This window comes from Pholcus phalangioides, unplaced genomic scaffold, assembly GCF_987345545.1.
Source record: "Pholcus phalangioides strain wild (caught in Gottingen) unplaced genomic scaffold, Ppha-v1.0 ptg000012l_1, whole genome shotgun sequence".
NCBI lineage: Eukaryota > Metazoa > Arthropoda > Arachnida > Araneae > Pholcidae > Pholcus > Pholcus phalangioides.
The window spans coordinates 5,547,554-5,572,968 of NW_028301605.1; the positions used below are offsets into that span (position 1 = coordinate 5,547,554).

At 40.9% G+C, this 25,415-nt stretch overlaps 1 protein-coding gene across 2 annotated transcripts in view; it reads right to left on the bottom strand.

Annotated features, from left to right (window-relative positions):
- The window catches only part of LOC149079215 (uncharacterized), an 82,213-nt gene that overhangs the window by 41,062 nt on the left and 15,736 nt on the right, over positions 1-25,415 (bottom strand). The window contains exon 1 of one of the 2 annotated variants that reach the window (XM_089240111.1): positions 1,718-1,840. The exons of the other annotated variant lie outside the window; for it this stretch is intronic. The gene's annotated coding sequence lies outside the window, so the exon portion shown is untranslated. Of the gene's footprint in view, positions 1-1,717; positions 1,841-25,415 lie in introns of those variants that run through there. 2 annotated transcript variants of the gene reach the window in all.

Here is a 25,415-nt window from a genome sequence, read left to right on the forward strand (position 1 = left end):
GTGAGGGGCTAGGTTTTTCTGAACATTCTTCCGTGGTTGGTCAAAAAATCAAATAGATTGCTCGGTTTCCATACTTGAAAAGTTTGCTCAGCTCTGACGAATTTTTAAAGTAGCCTATCATTCAAGTCGGGTCCCGTTTGGTATGAATATATGCAAAATTTGAATGAGATAGGTCTAAAATTGTAGATTTGCATAGAGAACATACTATACACATAGACAGAAAATCAATTTTATATATAGATTTTTTTTTCTCCAGTCATCTTGTTGGGCAATCACTGGTATTTGTATGTGAATGATTCCTTAAAACTGACATAGCTTATCATAGAATTTTGATAGTTCATGAACAAACTTTTCCACGGAAATTTCTGATTATTGGCTAGGGGTCATTCAAGTATTACGTCAGCATCGGGGAGGGGGGGGGGTTCGGATTTGCTGACTTTTGATAACAAGAGGCGAGGGGGGTTTGAAAGGTGCTTACGTCATCAACCACCGGTTTTGAAGATATGAAATATTCTAAGCTGCCGACGAAATTTTGCTGACGGGGGGGGGGGGGGGGGGTCAAAAATGGCTGAAAATCTGCTTACGTATTACTTGAATGCCCCCTACTAGTGAAGGGAACTCAGCAATCATTGGTATTTATGCTGAAATATTTCCGGATACAAACCCAATTAAACCACCAGCGACATCTGTAATTCGACTTGCTCGGGAAAACAACATCTATAACTTCAATAGGGGAAACAAAACAAGATCCCTATCGAATTCTTACGCATCTTATAACGCATAACACAAGAAAAAAAGATGAATTTTCATCATAACAACATGCATGTTTCTTAACCATCTCATGTTTGTTGGATTCATAGGATCCAATTCACATACGAACAAAGAGAATTTTTATGCATCCGAAACAACAACATACAATCATGGGAAACGATTTGTGTCCATTTAAAGATGATTCATGAGTCACATGATGGGAAATTATTACCGATCACCAAAATAATATCGGAAAACCGATTTCCTTATAATAGAACAAAAAAAAAAGGCAACATAGTGAAGCATTTTTTTTTTCAGTCCTTTGCGATGATTTAATGTAAACGTCAGCGATCCATTTCCATTGGAACAGATGATGCATGTTGTGTTTCTTCGTAACATCGCAAACATGAAGATAGATACAACAACAACGTCTAAAATATGTGCATATATGACCTTGAACTTCATTTGCTGTCCATGTGTATCCCCGAGCAACATTATAAGATTGATACGAGACATTAAAAAAACAACAACAACAATGTCCAATAGAAAACGAATCAGCAGAAATTTCCATCACTCGACCATACAAACATGTTTATGCCAACATGCCCTGCAGTTAAGCTCAATGACGCTAAAAAGTACGTCCAAACACAAAAGGGGCCCACAACATGAGAGAGAAGAAAAAAATCGAGAGAGAGAGAGTAAGTGAAGAGAGAGAGACAGAGGAATTCTTCATTTACATGAGGCCATCCAATAATTAACGTCGAGAGAACTTTCGAGAGACTCTTCTCCTTTCCTCTTCTAATTTTAGACCCCGTAGTAGCTCGGGGGCCCTTTCTGCCACTCATTCACTGAGGAGTCTGGGAAATTAGCTGAGAAGAGGGGGCTCCAGCGTGAAGGTAAGGTCGGAGTAGGGAGGGGGCACGAGTGTATATGTATGAGAAGCACATCCGAACGTAGGATTGCATACCTCGGCAAAACGGCTGTAAGATGTAATATGACATATTGCCCCATCTTTGGCTGGTCCATTGCCGATCCTTCTCTCTCCTTCATAAGCTGTCTATATCCTCCACCCTTGAGGACTGTTTTCCCAATGATAACAGATCACCGTTTATACGAGTGGCTCTCGGGGTTGTAACTCGGAGTTCTTCTACCTGTCTGTCCTCTTTCGTGGTAGTGCCATGGCCTAATTATGGGTTGTTGAACAACTATGTGCTACTTTGTAGTGTCCGTGAATTTGAAACAAGCTGCTGCTGCTGCTGCTCTCTGTGGTGGGTTCTTCTTCTTCTTCTTGTAGTTTTCTCTACTACTATTATTATTATTATCATTTTCATTTCCCGCTCGAATGACACGTGAAGTGTATACATGTGTATGTGTGTGTGTGTGTATACGCAGGTATATGTGTGACGCAATTGCATGTTATGTATGATCGGAATTCAGGATTTTGATGGTATGAGCCGATCATTTGTAAGTTCACCTAACCAAGCGTTTCTATAACCTTTTAGTTCTTACGGAACCTTCGCAACGATTCATGCGTTAAAGGAGAGGAACTTTGAAGTAATATTCCACACATGTTCCGAGGAATTATTGACGTGATATCCGAGTCCCGAAGAATTTCTAATACGATATTCATGATATTCCGAGGAATTCCTGGCATGATATCCATGTTCTGAAGAATTCTTGGCATGAATAACGCTCCGAAGAATTCTTGTCATTGCATCTATGTCCCGAAGAATTCCTGGTACTATATCCATACATCGAAAAATTATCCATGTCACCTTTCAAATTGGTGGAATTTTACGTATAATATTGTGCATTTGAAACATTTTTTTAAATTTTTGGCAAAATTATTTTGATGTATCTTATGTATTGATATGTACGGGCACGCAAGAAGTTGCGTGCGCACGTATATCTTCTTGTCAAGGGGTATAATTGGGTCTTGGGCAAAATGGCGTAATTATGATCAGCGGATGGTTTTGTATAACATTTGGGTCTTAAACCTACGGGCTCTTGGAGCTGTGCTGGGTTCCTATCGGTAATATCGACCTTCAGAGTTCTGTACGCCCTAGGGGGGCAGGTCATGTAACTACTTGCTCATCATACCCCGAAAATTTCCTGGCACGATATCCGTGTCCCGCCAAATTCATTCCTGGCACGACGTCCATGTCCCGCCAAATTCATTCATGGCACGACGTCCATGTCCCGAGGAAATTCTGGCATAGTATTCGCGATGTTTTGAAGAATTCCTAGTATATTATCCATGTCTCGGGAAATTCCTGGCACGATATCAGTGTCCCGAAGAATTCCAAGTACAATATACATGTCCTGAAGAATTCCTGGCATGATATCTATGCCCCCCCCCCCCGAAGTATTCCTGGCGTGATATCCATGCGCCGAAGAATTTCTACACTATATATGTGTCCCAGGCAATTCATTCTTGCCGGGATGTTCATCATGGCCTCCACATCCTGGAACAGGGCCCCTAAGCTTTGATCTTTGGTGGGCCCCAATCCAGAATCCAGATTTCACAGACCCTTTTTAGTAAATTTAGAGTATGAAAAAAAAAATTATAGTTATTGCCCGGGCTCCAATCTTGGAGCCCTGTCAGTCCCAACTTTTTTGGAGGGCCGTGATATCCATGTTTTTTTTTTTTTTTTTTTTTTTTAAGTTTTCCGTGACTCCCCTCCCAACTGGTATGACTCTCCTTTCATTGCATTTTCACTCATGGAGCCCCTTAGAATATCCCAGGACCAGAAGGAGACCACAACTTATGGATGGGGTTTCCAACCTATGCCCTAGGTTGTGTTCTCACCCATTTGTCACATAGAAAGCTCGGCGCGTCTGCTCAGGGGCGTCGGAAGTGTTTCGAACCTGTGGGTGCTCGTCTTTAATTTTATATGAAAATTTTTTATTTCTCTCTGAATCAATTCTAGGAGGTGATCGAATCTCATGCCACAAATTACCGTGGCTTTTCGAGCACTAACAGCACCCCCGGCTTTGACGCCACTGCGTCTGGTAGTAAAGGTCCTCAACCTCTGGTAGCCTCAGGATTTCTTTCCTGTGAGTGGAAAACCCGGTCATATACAGGACTAATGGAAAATAAATTGGTAAAAATGAAACAGTGAATCACTCGCTGTGCGCCCGGTTTAACTGCTGTCAGGGCCCGGACGTTGATAAACACTGATCTAAACAACTCTGAAATAATAACAATGGTCTCCCCCCCCCCCCGCAATACAGTATTACTATAACTATAGAATATACTAGTCAGGGCTTGAGAAATCAGAAAAAAATTAGGTGCCAGCAAAATTCCATAGGCACCTGTCATTTTTTTTATCGGCACAATTTGTCCAAAATAGTGTATTCTTTGATTTGTCCGGAGTTTAGGAACCCATTCCCATGCAAGCGACACACTGACATAATTTCCGATAATTTTGTGCTGTCCAAAGACCAGGGACGACTTGAGCGAGGGTGCAAGGGGTGCGGCGCACCCGGGCGGCAGGCTGGGGAGATAGCGTAGACTTTAGTTCAGACCCCAAAATTGAACACGGTAAAAATTCACGTGACCTCACGCTTTTGAATCATACCTCGACAACGGAAACTTTAAGAAAATTAAAGACACAGGGCCTTAAAGATCGTAACACCAGAAACAAGAATGTAAGCTATCGGAGCGGCTCGAGAAAACAATCTGTACCGTGCGGGATTTATTTTTTGCTCCTCCTGCCTATCTACCAACCTCCCCATAGCCCCTACATCCTGCGTCAGGGCCCCCAAGGCTTGAATGTTTCGCGAGACCCAAGCCAGATTTTCTATGTAGGGGCCCCTTCTACAGTTAATTTATAGAGTGAAGAAAAGAAAAATCATGAGGATTTAGTCCCAGGCCCTCAAGCTGGAGCCCTGTCAGCCCTTTTCTTGAGGTTCATACCCTCCCTCACAACTCATTCAAACAATTCATAACAAAAAAACTTTTTTCGTCCTTTCACTCACTTTTGCGGCCCTCTCTAGCGTCGCAATGTGTAGCATGGCCAAGCGCCGTCCCTGTACTCTATCATAAGGGCGCAAGTGTTCATTTTGGTTCTCCATAATTTGTTCCAGAATAGTCAAATGAAAGCAAAAGAATGATTCGGCCTCTTACTTGTCCGGTCCCCGGAGTACCAAAAACACCTTTGAAATAATTTTCTCAATTATATCATCTTCACAAGGATAAGTGATGATGGTTCACAAAAATAAGTGCTGTTTTAAGGAGTAAGTTATCTGCCATTATTAAGAATGGTAAACAATGGTGTGCATCTTTCTTCTGAAAAAAAAAATCAGGTTTATCTCAAGGTCCCCTTCACTTAAGCCCTGTCAGCCTCCTGCCAGGGTCGTCATTAGGCATAAAAAGGCATTAAAATGCCAATTTTTTGAGCGCCGTAGCGACCTGGCACCTGAGATTTTTCAAGTAATAATGTGATATGTAACACTACTATTTGTCAATATTTCTGTGTTGGAACCAGTGTTACCCGAAAATATAATTTTGAAGAGGAATTTCCCCATATCTGCAAAATGTAAAGGGGCATTTTCTTCTTTATCAGTGAGAGGTAACTTCTAAAAAAAATTACCCAAAATTCGAAGGAATATTTTCACTCCTCAACGAAATTTGGAGGAGTAAAATTGAAGTTTGGTGCTTGAATTGGCGAACACTGGTTGGAACACCCTAGCGTAGTTGAGAATCATGTCGATCGATTTTCGTGCTACTACTACTGCTAAACCACACATACACCTTGTCCATATTCTTTACGGAACTTCTAACGAATTGGTACATGTTGGAATGTGCGTGCCTGTGTTGTGTGTGTGTGAACCTAACGTGATTTGTTCCTGCGTAATGCTTGCTATACAGTATATAGTGCTTTCTTTCTTTCTTTCAAACCGAGCACAACTCAGATCTGTCGCCATGGGCAATTTACTACCTAGTGAGTTGTATTGAGTTTAAGTGTGTGTAACTAACAGTCTGAGTGCGTATCTAGTGTTGTGTCTGATTTTTCAGCACTGCCAGCTATATTTCAGACGTGAAGTGAGTCAAGTGTAATGATTAAATATTTGTCCCGTTTGTAGGCCTGTTGCTCTCTGTGGCGAGGCTTTTTTAATGGGGAGATTGGCCCGCAATCGCGCTTCTAAGTTGGGAACCACAGGAAAACCAACATCAGTCGACCATCGATTTTCGTGCTGGAAAACGATTGAATGTTGTTGGGAGATAAACAAGACATGAATGTGACATGTGGACGGAGTCGTTGCCAAAAAGACTTGGCGGATGAATTTCTTTTCAATCGAGTTATAAAAAATTGGCGTGGGGTCAATGAGCATGTATTTGGCTGGTCATCTTCAACTTGGGATTCTGCCCAAGGAAAAACAGAAATTGGTCCTTTCACATCTCAATATCGCTCCCACATCAATTGGCGTGGGGGGGGGGGGAATGGGGTTCCCATGCGTACTAATACATATTTCTTGATGGCGTTGTTCAACGCGAACGTTGAATACAAATATCATTTATTCTACAGAATAAAACCGTTTCTATCAAAGTAAGTCTAGTTATAAGTCTTGGAAAAGTGCACATTTTTCAAGCGTATTGCACCCTACATCTTGGAGTTGCCCTTCCTACGCCCCCCCCCAGACCGACATCTCTTTTGGCGGGTGCATCTTTAACAGGAATTACATGGTTGAAAAATGGAGAAAAATTTCCTTTTGGCAAGTGGTTCTCAAACTTTTGTCCAATCCGCAGTCCAATCCATTGTTCATCTGCGGCTCCCCAGAATAGTTTGGTAGATATTGTGCATTAATAAAAGAGAACCATTTCAAAGCATAAATAGGCACACAAATCAATATCTCCAGCTCGTCGCGACTCCCCTAGGGGTCTAGGTCAATTCGTCGCGATCAACTTGTCGCACGACAATTCGTCGCAATCAATTTGTCGCAGCGTCAATTCGTCGTGCTACAAACTCGTCGCGGTACAAATTTGTCGCAGAGTCAGTTCGTCGCGGTACAAATTTGTCGCAGAGTCAGTTCGTCGCGGTGAAAATTTGTCGCAGACTCATTTCGTCGCGGTACAAATTTGTCGCAGAGTCAGTTCGTCGCGGTACAAATTTGTCGCAGAATCAGTTCGTCGCGGTACGAATTTGTCGCAGAATCAGTTCGTCGCGGTACAAATTTGTCGCAGAGTCAGTACGCCGATCAAATAAATTTTCAAAATTAAATTTTCACCGTATAAGCCGCACTCCCGCTTTCTGGCGGGATCTCCATTTCTCGCAGCGAGGGGCGTTGGGCGAACACACCAAGATGATAAATTACGATAAAATAAATTTTCAAAATTAAATTTTCACCGTATAAGCCGCACTCCCGCTTTCTGGCGGGAACTCCATTTCTCACAGCGAGTGGCGTTGGGCGAACACACCAAGATGATAAATTACGATAAAATAAATTTTCAAAATTAAATTTTCACCGTATAAGCCGCACTCCCGCTTTCTGGCGGGATCTCCATTTCTCGCAGCGAGTGGCGTTGGGCGAACACACCAAGATGATAAATTACGATAAAATAAATTTTCAAAATTAAATTTTCACCGTATAAGCCGCACTCCCGCTTTCTGGCGGGATCTCCATTTCTCACAGCGAGTGGCGTTGGGCGAACACACCAAGATGATAAATTACGATAAAATAAATTTTCAAAATTAAATTTTCACCGTATAAGCCGCACTCCCGCTTTCTGGCGGGATCTCCATTTCTCGCAGCGAGTGGCGTTGGGCGAACACACCAAGATGATAAATTACGATAAAATAAATTTTCAAAATTAAATTTTCACCGTATAAGCCGCACTCCCGCTTTCTGGCGGGATCTCCATTTCTCACAGCGAGTGGCGTTGGGCGAACACACCAAGATGATAAATTACGATAAAATAAATTTTCAAAATTAAATTTTCACCGTATAAGCCGCACTCCCGCTTTCTGGCGGGATCTCCATTTCTCGCAGCGAGGGGTGTTGCGGGAACACACCAAGATGATAAATTAGGATCAATGCCCATCCCAAAGCACAATTTGCCTAAGGGGTCATTCAAGTATTACGTCAGGATCGGGGAGGGAGTTTCGGATTTGTTGACTTTTGATGGCGGGGGGGGGGGGGTTGAAGGTCGCTTACGTCATCAACCACCCCTTTTTGAAGATATGAAATATTCTAAGCTTCTGGTGAAATTTTGCTGACGGGGGAGGGGATGGGGGTCAGTGTTTTGCTGATTTTTGCTGACAAGGGGGAGGGGGTCAAAAATGGCTGAAAATCTGCTCACGTAATACTTGAATGGCCCTAATTCACTATTGAATATGTATCTGCCATGTAGGGAATACATCTTTGAGGAATTTTTTACCGACAATATATCTAAGGCTAGCATTACACTATGAAAGTGTTCTAAAAGTCCTTTTATAAAACTTGAAAAATTCAACCAATAAGATTATCGGTTGCATTTGCTCGAATGTAACCTATGAACTTTATTGGTTGGATTTTTTGAGTTTTTAACTTGAGCAACTTATCCGGTGCAAATTAAATTTTGAAAATGTATGTGATCGCAATTTATCATCTCGGTGTGCGCCCCAACTCCCCTCGCTACGAGTAATGCAAATCTCGAGAGAAAGCGACAAGTGTGGCTTATCCGGTGAAAATGAAATATTAATTAAATTAAATTATTAATTATTTCAGGTTCTTGTGGAGATACTGTAGTGGTTAATGTTGGTGGGAGTCTCGATTCCACATGGGACAGATACAAGTTTACACTTAAAGACAGCCTCCGCTGTACTGTAATTTGGGGAATATCATAAACACCGACATTTTTTTACAGAATTTTAAAATTTTATCATAGAAAAAATGATTTTTTTAACATTTACAATAATTAAATAATAAAACATTAATATCAATTGTAATTTTAATTTCGATGTAATTTCGATGATTTTTTTCGAAATGACAAAAAAAAAATTTAGTAAACTGTGTGCATTTCTTGATGGAAAAAAACTTTTCTTCATGTTTATTTTTTCACGTATGAGACAAAAAAACCTACATACAGATCGCGTGACGAGTTGACTCTGCGATAAATTGACGTCCCGACGAATTGGTTACACGACAAATTGTCACTGCGACGAATTTGTACCGCGACGAATTGGCTCTGCGACGAATTTGTACCGCGACGAATTGGCTCTGCGACGAATTTGTACCGCGACGAATTTGTATCGCGACGAATTTGTACCGCGACGAATTTGTATCGCGACGAATTGGCTCTGCGACGAATTTGTACCGCGACGAATTGGCTCTGCGACGAATTTGTACCGCGACGAATTGGCACTGCGACAAATTGATGCGCGACGAGTTGAGCGCGACAAGTTGATTGCGACAAATTGACCGGCTACGACTCCCCTAGGAGCCACGACGCACACTATGAAAAACATTGGCGTAGAGCCAGGGTGCTCAACCTTTACGGCAGTGAAGGCCACTTCATTCGATTGAAAATGGATTGGGGGGGGGGCACTTAATTAAGTGATCTGAATTGTACCTTACATATAAAAGATCTGTAAAATGTGCCGCTGGCAGCTTGAGTTGTCTATAAATATGCTACGGGTTACTTGAGTGATATGGAACTGTGCAGCGGGACACTTGTGTGACCTGAAGATGTGCCACTGATCACTAAAATGATCTGTAAACGTGTCATGAGTCACTTAACTGCTGTGGAACTGTGCTGCCCACACAGTTAATCTCTGAATGTTCTGGGAGTCATTTTAGTGATCTGGAACTGTGCCGCGGTGATCTGTGAATACACTGCAGGTCACTTGAGTGATCTGTAAATGTCCCGTGGGGGAACTTGGGTGACTTTAATCGTGACATGATACAGTTTTACGATGAGGGGACCATATGCCACGGGCTACTAAATTGATGTGCACAGCGGGTCACGTAAATGATGTGGAAATGTAACGCTTAGTTCACTTTTACAAAATTAGGTTTGAGGTCAAGGACCACGTCCGATGACTTTTAGGGCCGCATTTGGCTCTCGGGCCATGGGTTGAGCATGAATGTGAACGACGATCTATGTCCTGAAAAAAAAACAAACTAAAATCTAATCTGAATAACAAGCGGAATGTCCAAGTCTGAAATCTGGACATTCCGCAAAATGGCTGAACTTTTCGAACATTGCCACTTTTTCAGACACTGGACACTTCGGACATTGTCCTAACGCAGGACCGGAACCAAAGGATATGGGCAAAGAGAACAACTTCCCCAGGCGGAAAATATTACTGTAATAAAATTGTCGAATTTTTACAAAATTTTACCTCTCATAAATATCCTAGTCGTCTCCCAGCCTAACGTGTTCCCTGGAAAACCAAATATCTTTGAACTTATTGTTAGGTGCAAAGGGTCTCTTTCATGTCGAGGTCGGACTCTGTTTGCAACTCAAATAGGAAACATGAGTAGGATAAACCAGGGCGGAGATACACAACTTTTTTACATGACTAAAAAACTCACGGGTCACGAAACTATTACTCTACTAAACCGTGCATGCACCTCGCGAACATTCCTCTGAAAATTTTCTGATGAATCGGTGCATGCCAGAAAATAATGTGTGTATATATGGGGGGATGCAAACGCAGTTACTGTCTTCAGATCTCCAGAATTATGCGTGCATCGTATTCCAGAAGTGCGCCATCACTGTTTTCTATATTAGAAGTGAAAGTGGTAGATGCCTGAGTTTTCGTGTTAATGTGAGTATTATGTTGAAGGTGGATACGATTATATAGGTTGGTTATAAAATAATTCGAGCTCTCTAGTGAATAATGTGCAATATTTGACGAAACGTAACAACATTTTGTGGGCGCACCGAGTAGAAACATGCGGTTTCTATTTTTGAAAGCAAAGAAATAGTGCTAAAACTTCGCTAGCATACCGATGTTCAGATTCCTTTGATGGTTGGGGTTGCCATAGCTAAGCATAATAATTATGGTTAGCTATGGCTACGTATAAATGGCCATACTTATCACAAAAAAATACGCCAACGGATGATGACCCCGAATCGTAGGGATAGAAATAAGGATACATAGGGATCGACATAGGGATACATAGGGATCGACATAGGGATATATATAGGGGCCGGCCAAAGCCCAAATTTCGGACATTGGCCGGGTCAACTGAGCTGGGTAGTTTGCGAAGTGGCCAACTTCGGGCTTTGGCAGTAACATATACAAACCATCATAGGCGTACGCAGAATTTTCTCAAGGGGTTTTCAATTTTTTTTTTCTTCTCAAGGAGGGGGGTTACGTTTTTTTCCTGCAAAATAACACTATAATCTCGGCTTTAGAGTGGGGGGGGGGGGTTTCTAACGTACCTTGCGTACGGCAATGCAAACCATGGATCCTTGGACGGATCGTCTGATCCCTTGGGTGTATGTAATACAGTAAAACCCATTTTAACGGGCACTCTTCAGATGCGGTCATCCCTCTTTTACAGCCAAATATTAATTTCCCCTTGGATAATAAAAGTATGCATTTGAAACCCCTGATTAACGGTCACTCCTCTTTTACGGACAAATTTTTTTGTCCCATCGGTGTCCGCAAGAGAGAGTTTCGACTATATTCAGAATGTAATATGTGTTTTGTATCTGTGTTAACACTGTGATGTGTAAACAAATTTCAATTTCAGTAAAATGGGATATCTTGCTGATATCCCGCTATATATCTTGGTAAGAGGTGTAAGAAATCAAAACAATGTGTCCATAAAAATCTGGAACATTCTTCCCACTACATCACTGGGTATTTCAGGTGGTTTTATGCCTTTCCGGTACTTCGATACAACGATACTTGGATCGACAAAATGAATACCTCATTACTAGATATCAGTTGCCATTTAATTGAAATCTAAGTGGCACCAATGCAATGAAAATCTTCCTTCCGGGAAGAACGAAATTATACGCAAATTACAAGGACAGATAATAATAGCCATTTCACGAGCCCATTTGAATACGAAAGTCGATACGAAACAAATCTAACGCTTCCGTATCACAATAAGGAACAAAGAACACAAGCTGAAAGAGATCGTATCTCGGACCATGTGGCGATCGCAACGAATGATTATTATTCTAATTTACATACGTATAAGAAGACCATCGACGCCGGCCACCTGTTCTGTCTCTGCATGTCTTGAAGAGATGGAAACATAGAAACTAAAACGGGGTCTCCTTTCAACGATAGCAAGGACCCCCCGACCAGAAAGAGAGGAGAACATAAAAACCCAAAGACAGGCATTCATTAAGAGTCTTAACGGTTTCCTTTTCTACTTTCTTGAAGTTAGACGGACGGACCAAACAACAGATGGCGTCTGCTACATCTTCTCATCAATGTCTTATCCGTATTATTAGAGGAATGGTGTATACTACCACACGACTTGGCGGTAATGATGAAAGAAGTCAGAGGTAAAATGATATCCCTCAACGTTATGGTGGTCTGTTCTTGGTCTGGTCTACGCGCTGATTATCTCTTTCTCTCTCTGCGTCCGCCGGAATAGTCCACGTCGAACCTCCCATAATAGTGCCTCGATTCAATTTAATGGTTGCACGCGAAAACGTTATTTTACCTCCTCGATGTCTGCTTATGATCCGGTTACTATTGTGTGTGTATCCGATGTTTATTGCCCGTTTTGTTTCTGTTCCCGATACAATGCGTAATTGTCCAGTTATTGTATCTGAATACAATAACCGCGAGCTGTAATTGCCTAAATTATGGATCTGCATGGTATTTTTCTTCTGCGAGATTTGTAGAAAAGATCACGCAGAAACGGGTAGTAGTGATGGTTGTACGTGATCACTGAAAGTTTTTGGGATGGGATGTGAAAAGCTGATATCAACGAATTTTGTTAACCCTTTGTTTGTAAATACAATAAAAACTCTCTTTTGTGGACTCCGTTGAGACAGAAAAAATCGTCTGTAAAATAGGGGGTGGCCGTAAAGAAGGGTTTTTTACTGTGTTAAGCCTAAAAGATGGCGTAGCACAATTGTTGTGACGTGAATATGTCTTTTCAATCATCTGACGACACTGAATGCATTCGCAAAAAGTTTCGTGGCGAAATCCTTAAAACGCTCATATCTCAGACTACCTAGCAAGTTTGCCACATTTTGAGACACAGCATCCTATCTCGTTTCTTCTTATTTTGGCGGAGAATCTTCCTGATTGGCTCACACATACCGCATAGCGATTGGATGTGGGGCATAGAAATCGCCAATTCTGAGACCGATCATTTCTTTTCCCCACACCGATGATACTGGCAGGAGCAGGGAATTTTTTTTTCCTTTTAATATTCTGAGGAAAAATGGACTACTTACTGACGTCACAAGCAGATTGCGAAGTCCTTCTATCTCTAAGAGGTGCTGGCACATCTCGTTAATGTAAAACCAAAGATGTTTGTCTGGTTTCAATACCTCTTTTGGCTTCTATTTGGTTCAATACCGAAAACAGAAACCAATGATGTCGTCCGATAGGCATTTTTAAGAAAAATCCACTGATGCCTCTCCGGTTTGTGCACTAGGCTCGTGGCCCACTTCCGTAACTAAAATGTTTTGTTCTATATTTCGAAAGGTTTTGCATTGCAAATAAAAGCCAATGGTGTTGTCTGATAGGCATTTTAAGATAAATGTAATGATGCCACTCCGGTTTTAATACCTTTTCCGGTCTAGGCACCATGCTCATGGTAACGAAATTGCTATATCCACGCTATATCGCGAGAGGTTCGCAACACAGGTAGAAGCCAATGATATCGACCGAGAGGCATTTTGAGATAAATCTCTTCCGGTTCGGGCACTAGGCTCGCGGCCCATTTTAGTGCAGAAAATGGCCGTGTGCGACAAAAATGACCAATGATACTTCCTTTTGAATGAAAAATACCGAAGTCAAAATTAACAAGGGCTGGATATATTCCCTTCTGGTAGAAACTACCAACTTTACATTGTGATTTCCACTAAAAATATTTCCGTTTAAAGCAACCAGTTTCCCAAACTTTTTGTTCTCTCGCTCCTTTCTTCACGAATTATTTTCTCGCAAACCTCCCCCGACAAATGAATCCATAAGATCCTATGTTACACCTGTAGCTTCTATCGCTTCCCCTCCCCAGACCATTCCAACGTCTACCGAGCAGCGATATTGCCCACTTGCGGGAAACACTGGAATAAACCCTGTTGTATGATCCGACAGAGCATACTTATCCCTAAGATTCAGAAACCATCAAAAAGTGCATTTCGTAAAAAAGTGGAAATGTTCTCATTTGAAAATAAGTTCTTCATATATACAGGGTGGGCAAAAAGTCCGTGGAAACTTTAAAAATGCATAAAAACCGGAAAATAACCGAAGTAAAAAACGGTTTGCAGGGTTAGCATCGCTAGGTCACGAGAATTTTTTTAAGACGGGAGAAAAAACAAATAACTCAAAAAACTGCCAATAAGTGGCACTGGCGTACACAAGTCAAAGAAAAGATACGAAAATAACGAACAGAATGCCTCCAAATCGTTTATTACAGCAGTATGTGTTCCACATGACCACCACCACTGGGGATAACACATTGCAGGCGAGTCACAAATCGAGCAACGGCAGAGTGCAGCAGGTTCACATACACGGTTTACAACGGTCAACTGCTTGTGGATTAGGAACGCAAGTCCTTATAACCGTTTCATTTGCATATTTCCACCAAAGTCGCTCTTACCAGCGCCACCTATCGGCTGTTTTTAGTTTTTTTTTACTGTCTTAACAATTCCCGTGACCTAGCGATGCTAACCTTGCAAACGGTTTTTTATTTCGGTTATTTTTCTGGTTTTCATTCCTTTTTAAAGTTTCTACAGGACATTTTGCCCACCCTGTATATAAGGCTAGCCCGTTCCATCATTGGTACTGTATGATATTGTCCCCTCCCCCAACTGCCCCCATATCTCTGTCCATGATGCCTGCCTGCCTGCCTACCAATTAACATGGCTACTCTCTGGTAAAAAAATTTTACCGGAGCTTTTTCATGTGTGAATCTCACTCTGTTTCTACACTTGATGCCTCCGGGCCGTGCCCGAGTGGGCCCCATGCGTTAAGATGGCACTGAGTAGAAGCAGGGCCGTCTTAAGGACATCATGGGCCACCGGGCCGTGCCCGGGTGGGCCCATGCGTTAAGACGGCACTGAGTAGAAGTAATTATCAGCAAATGAGACGGTCTTCGTTGAATGAATATGACGTCGAGTTCACAATGACGTGACATCACTGGTGAAACTCTTTTACAAAGACGTATGGACATTCTACCATATTCGAAGAATTTTCGGCCTTTGACTAGGCTTCGATGAGGTCCGATCAATCACTGCTAGCGGGCTGCGTTTAAATGATCGTGGAAATTCGAGGAAACTGCATCGCTGGTTGCTCGACCTTTCACGCTTCGTAATTGGGAAGAGATGTGCATAATTATGGAAGAAATAATCCATCATTCCGCCACTGTAGGCCCACGTCAGCGCATTGGTGTAATAGTGTTCGTGCGAGGACAGGATTTCTTTCACTTTGCCATGCTTCACGAGCAGGGACACGTCTGAATTTTAATGGCTATGTCATCAATTATGAACTCACGTTCAAGTATTGCGTCAGCATCGGGGGGGGGGGGGTTCGGATTAGCTGATTTGCTGACTTTTGATGACAAGGGGGGGAGGGGGGTTTGAAGGTTGCTTACGTCATCAACCACCCCTTTTTGAAGATATGAAATATTCTAAGCTGCTGCCGAAATTTTGCTGACGGAGGGGGGGGGGGGGTCAGTGTTTTGCTGACTTTTGCTGATAAGGGGGGAGAAGGGGGGGTTAAAAATGGCTAAAAATCTGCTTACGTAATACTTAAATGGCCCCCGTGGCCCAAAACTGGGATTTTTCGTGTCGGGAAAATTCACCGACATCAGTTCGGCATGAGTGAATGTGTTAACTTGATGAGTTAATTAAAGATAGTTAATCTTAACGAGATGAGTTAATTGATGGTAGTTAGGGAAAATCGAAATAGTTTATAGATATTATATAATAGTAGTAGTGATTCATGGAAAAACGAGCAGAAAAAGAAAGAAAAGTAAGAAGTTACAGTGAAGGTAAAAGAAACCTACTATAGTATAAGAATGTAGGTCAGGAGGCAAAATTTTGGGTAATAGTGAATCGCATGTGATGGGAAAGTTTAATCCCAGGAGACAGACTGTTGAATTTATGGGAAAAGCTATATTTTGGAATGCAGTTGTATGTAGTCGGAGATAATGAAGGAAATGTAATAAAACGGTACCCTAGTTGAGAACGTTAGGTGGGTAAAATAATATTCGTGTCAAGCTGAAGACCGTGGCACTGGAAATCTTATGAAAAATAAGATAAGGCTAATCTTTGTCGCTGGTCAAATGCATTGATTTACGAAGGAATGTGCGTCTAGACGGTTTCTATGGACGTGGAGCGGATCTAAAGTAAATGGTAGGGTCAAAGGTTATGGGAATGTGAGATTTTCCCAGAGAAGGAGATGGGCCAATGAAATTATGTTTAATACTAAAAAGTGGTTCAGACGGGAAAAGAGAATTTCAAGATGAGCGAATGGAAAGTCTTGAAATAGCGCAAAAAGGTGGAGTTGAAATTATCAATCAAAATATAAAGAGATTTTAACGGAGAGAGAGGGGAATTCCGCAGACTAAGAGAGTTTGGAGTGTTAGATCAGAGGGAGAGGGAGTCAGAAACTTAGGACAGAAGGATGACGTCGAAGAAATTGTGGTCTAGGATCTTTAAAGGGGTAAGTGATGCTCAATATGTATTGTCATGTTTTTAGAATAAGTGCCTCCACATCACTGAAAAAGTTAATTGTTAATGTGCATGTACCTGTGTAATCTGTAATGAATCATCATAATAATGTAAATAAATTCAATGTAAATTTAAATGGGAGTATACGTAATTATTTTCAAGTCTCTCAATAACTTCTAATTAGATTAGAATATGTTTAACCCTGGGTTACTACGGGGATTTGGGGTTGCTCTTCACTATAGAAGGAGACCTCAATCTCAGTAGGAAGTTACACAACGCGATGGGAATAATAGTACTGGCTTAAATGTAAAATGGGAACTGGCTACTAAGCATAAGGGGAGAGTCAACAATGGTGCCGTGACAGTAACGTTACATATAAATGATTTTGGAGACTGAAAATAATTTTTAAATGTTTATAATTTTGTTTTCAAATAAGTTAATTAATTGAATCTGGTACTTGCACTCAATTAAACACTAAACAAAATGAGCCACAGTAATGAAGTAGAATCATCCGGTGACAGAGCAGCTGTCAAAATAAATACAATTGCGGGTTATTTAGGCCTCCTTAATAGTTTCTCCGGTTCAGAGCCGTCTTATCCGGCGGAATATTTCCTCCAATCTATAGAGGAAATTGGTAGAATTGCGGAATGGGCAGATACAGAAAAATTGATTGTGCTTAAAGCAAAATTGAAGGGAAGAGCCGCTGAATTTCTGGCAAACAGTCCGGAACTAAGAGAGGAAAGAAATTATGAGCGATTCAAGACAGAATTTTTGAGACATTTCAAGAATGAATTTCCTTTAACTTACCATCTCCAGAACTTTACGGGATGTAGACAAAAACCGAATGAATCGGTCAAGGATTTTGCCTCGCGTGTAAAAAATGCTGCTTTCGGTTTCCTGCAAGGAGCAAATTTCAATAGTCCAGATGTTGAACGATTGGCAGATCGTACTAAATTGTCACAATTTTTAGCGGGGCTGAACCCTAAAATACAAAAACATGTATTAAACCATGACCCCCAAGATTTGGCCACCGCAATCAAATTTGCTGCCCTTGTAGAGGGAAATGAGGGAATTAGTCGTAACTATGGTACAGTAAAAGCCATAGAGAGGCAAGCAACGGGCAATTCTTTTGAATTGAACACATTGCAGTCTATGTTAGCGGAAGTAGCGAAAGAAAGTATGCTCCAGCGTACATCAATGGAAAAATTGGCTCAAGAATTACGAGAAGTAAAAGAAGGAAATGTCCTTGCTCGTAGGGGAAGAGGGGTCCCACCACAAATGTCAACTACCCCACTTCCAGCTCAACGTAATATGCAGAGGTTTGAGGTGCCTCCGCGATTTTCGGGTCGAGGTTTCCAGCCGAGAGGGAATCTCGCGTGTTTTGGATGTGGGTCAACCACCCACCTATTGCGAAATTGTTTTCGCAGAGGGAATCCCCGTCAGCAGCAGGATTTTCGTAGGGGACAGGTTTCTTCCAATAACTGGGGCACTAGGGGAGAGACAGGGTTTTGTAAACAGCAGGTTTTCCGACCTCGGAAGTGACGGTCATGGGGTAGGGGAAGACATGTAAATAGAAAAGAAAACATTGTATATAGGATTCAACAAAATCAGGTTAGGGGTTTTCCTCTACCGATTGTGACAGTGAAAGTCGGAGATATAGAATTTTGTGCTCTTATTGATTCTGGTGCTTGTATTAGTGTAATTGATTCTAGTATTATGAATAATATAATGTGTACTGTGAAGTGTCGTCAATTAAGAAATCAAAATATTGAAATTCGTGGTGTAACTGGCCAGACGTTACCACACGAAGCGTGTTATAGCATACCTATAAATTTGGGAGAATTCAAAGTGAATCATAAAGTATATGTCTCCGAGTATGAGCTGAGTAGGGATTATAAGATGATTTTAGGTTATGATTTTCTCCAAAAGGGAGATTTTGTTTTTGATGTCAAAAGGGGCATGTTAAAGAATAAGTTTACAGAAATAAAACTATTGAATTCAGGGTGTGCTACAGTGTCGCAGACAGAAAATGTATGTGTAAATTTAGTAATGCCTAATAAAATTTGGGTGCCCGCGCGTACTCAGAAAGTGATTACAGTTAATGTGCCAGGATTTGAATATGGAAGTGAAATAGAGGTTACGCCAAGAAACAATAAGCTGAGTGATTTGTGGGTAGCAAACTCAGTGGGAAAAATTGACGAGACTGGGAAAATTCAGATATTAATTTCCAATATGTCTGAACAGCCCAGGCATGTGAATAAGGGTACAAAATTGGGAACTGGAACGATTTCGGAACAAGATGATGTTAGAGAGGCTCCAATTCCATTACGGAAAAAGACATTGCCTAGACTGTCGGAACAGGATTTTGACCTAAATAATTTATCACCGGCAATAAAAAGAAAATTATTACCATTGCTCTTGAAATATACACATGTATTTGCCAGAGATGTTACGGAAATCGGGCGAACTACTTTGGCAAAGCATAAAATACCGTGGAATGGAACGCCGATACAGAAATCCCCACGATATAGAACTCCGTATCATTTAAGAGCGGAATTAAGGGAGCAAATAAACGATATGTTAGAGAGTGAAATTATTTCACCATGTGTCAGTAGTCATCCAGCTCCCACTCTTATGGTACGAAAGAAAAATGGCGGGTATCGATTGTGTGTTGACCTTCGTAAGACAAATGAAGCAATTCAATCGGATGAATATGCTCTTCCGTTAATTCAGGATATTTTGGCACAATTAAATGGCGCTAAATACTTTAGTAGTCTTGATCTTTGTAGTGCATATTATCAGGTTGAAATTGATGAGAATGATAGAAAACATCTGTCTTTCAGCAATGAAGAAGGGTGTTATCAATACAATGTTGTACCAATGGGGTTAAAAACAGCACCGGCAGCATTTCAGCGTCTAGCTGACAGTTTATTGTCGGAATTACATGATGAACATATTCATTGTTTCATCGATGATCTTTTGATAGCTAGTCCTGATATAGAAACCCATATCCAGAAATTAGAACGAGTTTTTCAATTGCTTGAAAAGTATAACTTAAAATTAGCACCGAAAAAGTGTGATTTCTTGAAGAAAGAAATTAAATATCTAGGACATGTCATTTCAGAAAACGGTGTGCGTCCACATACCGATAATGTAAAAGCAATCGATGAATTTCCACAACCACGCACAGTCAAGGACTGTAGACGTTTCCTCGGAATGTGTAATTTCTTTAAGAAATTTATACCATTTTATTCGGATTATGCAAAACCTATTACGGATATGACTAAGAAAAATATCACATTTACATGGGGTCGGAGTCAAGAAGAAGCTTTTCAGTATTTAAAGAAAGCATTACGAAATCCACCGGTATTAGCATATCCTAACTTTAATATGGACTTTATAATGTCGGCGGATGCCAGTAAGATAGGAATCGGATGCTGTCTATATCAACGGTATGAACAGGGAAATCATCCTATTGCATACATGTCCCGAAAATTTAAACCGGCTGAGCAGAAATATCCAGCAATTGAACAAGAATTACTTGCCATTATGGAGGGTATCAATTATTTCAGACCTTATTTATTAGGTAGACGGTTTACTGTGGAAAGTGACCACAAACCATTGAAATACTTGCTTAACCTTAAAACACATAATCCGCGATTGACGAGATGGTGTTTGAATTTGTCAGAATACGATTTTGAAATTGTTCATAAACCGGGTCGTGACAATGTCGTCGCCGATTGTCTAAGTCGACAGATAAATACTGTCGAAACTCACTCGACTTCGTTAGAAAATCGAATACGCGAAGCGCAAAAACTGGACCCACATTTAAAACCAATTATAGACATGTTAACTTCGGCTAATGCAGAGCCAGTCAAAAAGATGGTTGAGGCATATTTTATGAAGAATGGTTTGTTATGCCATTATGCTTCAAAAGACATTAGGCCTGTCAGAGAAGAGTATATTGAACAAATTGTAATACCGACTTTAATGCGAAAAGAAATATTGGAAGAAATTCATGATAATTTGAGTAGTCACATGGGTTTCGACAAAACATTTGAAAGACTGCGTAGTCATTATTTTTGGCCGGGATACTATAGAGATTGTCAAATTCACGTTAACACTTGTCGCATTTGTTTAGAAAGACGAAGCCATAATCCAAATAAGAAAGCACCATTGCAACGGAACTTTATTCCAACCGAACCGTTTGAGCTAGTTTCGGTAGATATTATGGGACCATTCAACGTAACTATGTCGGGGAATAAATATGTTTTGGTCATGATGGACAATTTTTCTAAGTTTATTGAAGCCATAGCATTGCCAGATACGAAATCTGAAACGTTGGCGAAGACATTTTATTCCGAAATTATTGCACGATATGGACGGCCTCAATTTTGTCTTACAGACAGAGGTGCAAACTTGCATAAGTCAGTTTTTCGTGCCATGCTTGAGAAGTTGAAGATCAAACCTTTAGCTACCTCAGCATTGCACCCCCAGACAAATAGCAGTAATGAAAGGAGTCATGCGACAATTACGCATACCTTAGCGTGCATGATAACGGAAACCGAAGAATGGGATGATATGTTACCCCATGTTTTAATGTCTTATAGAAGTGCTGTTCATGCGGTGTTAAAGGAAACACCACATTTTGTCCTCTTTGGAAGAGATATGGTAACGGCAGGGGAATTGTTGAAAGAACCACCAGTTTTTAATTATTATGCGCATGAACAATATGTATTGCAGCTGCTGCCAAAGTTACAGAAAGCACATGATTTTGTACGTTCTAGCATGCTGCAAGCAGCAGAACGTCAAGAGCAGTATCGCGACAGAACGGCTGTTGACAAGAAGTTAAAATTAGGTGACTCCGTATATTTATTTACCCCGGGGAAACCCAAAAGAGGGGTGTCTCATAAGTTATGTAGGCTATCCACGGGACCATATAGAATCATTGAACAAAAATCTCCAGTGTTATTTAGAATAAAAAACGTACATAAACCAAAAGATATTCAACTGGTCCATTCGGATAGACTCACGAAAGTATCATTACATAGGCCATATGACCCATTTCCTGAAATGAGGGAAAATGAGTCGCAAGTGGAGGACAGGTCAGAAGTAGAAATCGTAAGTGCAGGGGGAAATTCAGACGACGAAGAGGAAAAAGAAAATGAAGCCAATGGTGGGGAGTTACAACTGCCTGAGTTATGGCATTCGTACATAATCCCCAGAAGACAGACGCAGTTGCCTCCGAATGCAGAGGGGGGAAACCGAAACCAGCTGGGAAACCATGTCTCTCCAGAAAGTTTTCACGTAGACCCCCAACAGTTATCTTTTATTGATGACGCGTGTAGTGTAAATGAAACCGAAAACGAAAGCAGCTTAACTGCCGCGAATGTGGCTGATACTCAGTCAAATTCAGAGGCAACACGTTACAATTTACGTGCGCGCAATGTGTATGGTAGAGTGCAAAAATTGAATTCTATTGACAGGATGGCAGAAAGTACCAATCCTGCTGGAGATGGAGAGTTGGAAGGTGGAACTAGTAATGATGCGAGTAGCAATAATATGAATATTGCTGATAAATTATTTGCTTGGATGGCACAACCTAGTGCATCACAAGAGTCGGAAAAAACGGTGCTGGACCGATTAGCTGATAAATTGGCGAGTAAACTCTTAAATGTCATTGAGGTGAGGAATTGAGAAAAAAAAAAAAATCCAAAGAAAATTTAAAGTAAATCATGTTAATTTAATGAATAGTAATATTAAATTGACTTAATGCAGTGAAGTGGAGGGACTAAGGAAGCATGGCAGGATTTGTTGAGTATGACTTCTCCATTTTAAAAAAAAAAAAAAAAAAAAAAAAAAAACACAAGCATTATACCTTAAACGCATTCAATTAATTTCAGATTTTGGTGCTGGCGCTATTACCAGTGGTGGCGCTCAAACACAACGCAGAATATTGTTTGTTTAATGAAGGAACTAAGAAGTGTTCCCATGCGGTCCCCAAAGAATACCTCGAGTATTTCCCACAAAATAGTTGTGCTATCTCAAAGCTATGTAGCCAGTGTGACCAGAAAAAGTGGATTAGTTACATTTGGTCACCACTAACGGAGGAGAAATTCATTACACCTCGCCTGTTCACAATATCACAAAATGCATCATTAACTGGAACGTCACGAGTCTTCGAATGTGATAAGGATGGATTTCCTTGTGCGTGCACTACTCAGTTGCCTTGTAATGGAACTGCCGAGTATTGCCAAGAAGTAAATTGCAGTAGGGAATCAGCATGCTTTTGCCACATTAAGGTTGGTCGGTCCAATATTTTTCATTATGACGGTGTTAAAAGAATTGATGAACCCCGCGTAATATCTTTGACGTTTTGTGAGCACCCATTAGAATACTCACAAACACATCAACGTCATAGAAGGTCGCTACTTGATGAAGAGGAGGCAATATTCACCTTGAATGGTGAAACTTTGGAATTTCATGATCCTATTGTGGCAGTGTCATCTCCAGGACTTTTGATCGTGCGTAAAGAGGGCCTGGAAACAATAATTCACTTTAATCTCACATCTACTCAAGCCGTAGTTCCAGAAAACTTTCTTCGTTTTCCAGGGACATTGCGATTTATTTTCGTAGCCGAGAAAGGCGGTCACACGATACGAGAGGAGCTGCACGTCAATGGTCGTACGATATGCAGAAAGTTACCGTGCTTCTTTTGTATAGCAGCATTTCAGCATTTGAAATGTCTTCCAGCAACGGCAGCATATTTCGTCTACACCCTGTGTATATTGTTAGCTTCAATAACAATAATTTACTTAAAATCCGCATTGGTGGCGATTTTCCAAGTGGTAAAAACAACAGTGGTGGTTGTTTACCAGATATTTCGAATGATTAAAGGAACGGCTCGAATTACGATGATAGGAGGTGCTCATGTGGGAAATCGTTTGCGAAATTCAGTACAACAAACGCAAGAGTATTTTAATCGTGTAGGGATGCCAGAGCATGCAGTGAACATGCTGGTACTAATAGCATTATTTGCTATGGTGCAACCCTCATCAACCCTATGCAATAATCATTTAATCGTGCAATCGACTACGGCAGAGTGTGAAGATGTTCACGATGCGCAATCATGTAAAATGACCACTCAAGCGACGGTGACACTAGAAAATTTACATTACACTCACTGTTTATGGTTTCAGGATGAAAATAAAAATAATTTATTTTCATTGAGTATCAAACTGAATAAAGTTAGATGCTCATGGAATACTCAGAGGATGTACTTTACATTTCCCACGGAATTGAAGGCGGTAGCACAGGTAGCGTGTCCTCAAAATGTTATGTGCGGTTGGGGAGAACACTGTGTTTCTGGTAAAAGGTTCTCAGCCGAAACAACGGAATCTAAACAGTTTCCGGGAATTAACAGATGTATTGCGATTGATGGAGGTTCATCGTCGTGTCATATAATAGACTCGCAGCCTTGTTTATTTTACAGAGCTTTTCTAGTTCCAGACTATCTCCGTACCTACGAAATCAGGGCGATTACAGGGTATACTTGCTCATACGATCTCGAAATGGAGGAAAGTATGAACGGAACATCACAAGCCACTGTGATGAATTACGCGATGTCTACAACGAACGGCATAAAAATAAAAGTTCTAGGAGCTTATGATCAACCGACTCAACTTATACAGAAGTCGCTCATTAGGCGTGTCGGGAAACAACGTGAAGCATATATGGAATATGTTTCGCCAGCAGGGGTGCCTCAAGATAACGCAATCGGGCAGGTTCAAGCAAATGCATCACTAACAAAAACTTTCATTTTCGCGGAAAGTAGCATCGTGTGTAGTGCATATGAGGAGTTGCTTCGGTGTGACATGAAGAATTCCGCGCTCAACCGTATGATTGATAGCAAAGTCGCTGCGCTTCCTCGCACCATAGGCTATCATTATTATTTCATTGATGAAAATGAGCAGTTGAAATCGGAGCTGCTTTTCACCAAACCTGTGAATGTGCAACTCATCTTTGACAACTATAACATTGTAGTTGAAAGAAGAACAGTGTGTCCTAAATTTCAAAGTGAGGAAATCACGACAACTGGCTGTTATGCCTGTGCGCCACTCGCCAGAATGACGTTCATGGCATATTCGACGTGTGCTGAGGGCATGGTGACTGTCAAGTTTGAACGAATCGAGGTCGCTACTAGTACTCTGAGACTACAATCTACACCCACTAAACAGATGATTGAATTCAAGGCGGAAACCAGGTGCATTTCCGACAAGCTATGTCTCTATGGCCGTACCGTACATACCTGCCAGCCGCTGTCGTTTTGCTTAGAAGCTGCAGACATTGAACTGTTGCATCCGAATTTAACTACATTGCAGTTTTACGCAGGACAAGTATCTCCTGATCGTTGGTTTTCCGGTTGGAATGGACTTCCCAGTACATTCCTGTCACACTTTTCAAGAATTATCTTAATGACATTTCTAACGATATTTATTTTTATTTTCAGTTGTTCTACCCTTGTTTCTCTAGGTAGACGATAAGAAGAAATGGAGAAGGTCATTGTATATATGATTTATTTAGGTACAAGCAGACTCACCTTATGATTCTCCCATTGGAAGATGATGCTAGCGAGATCTGTTGTCCTATCACATATTCTATTTTTCAAATGGATTTTCTGTTTATCATTTATGTTTAATTGCAAGCTTTAGTTGAGGGATATTTATTCATGTGCTAGTAAATTTAATATTTTAATGTTTTGAAAGAATATATGTTATTACTTATGTAACCCTTAAGTATTTGTGGACCTTGAAGTCAAATAATTTTAGTACTTGCATGAACATAGTCGATATGTGGT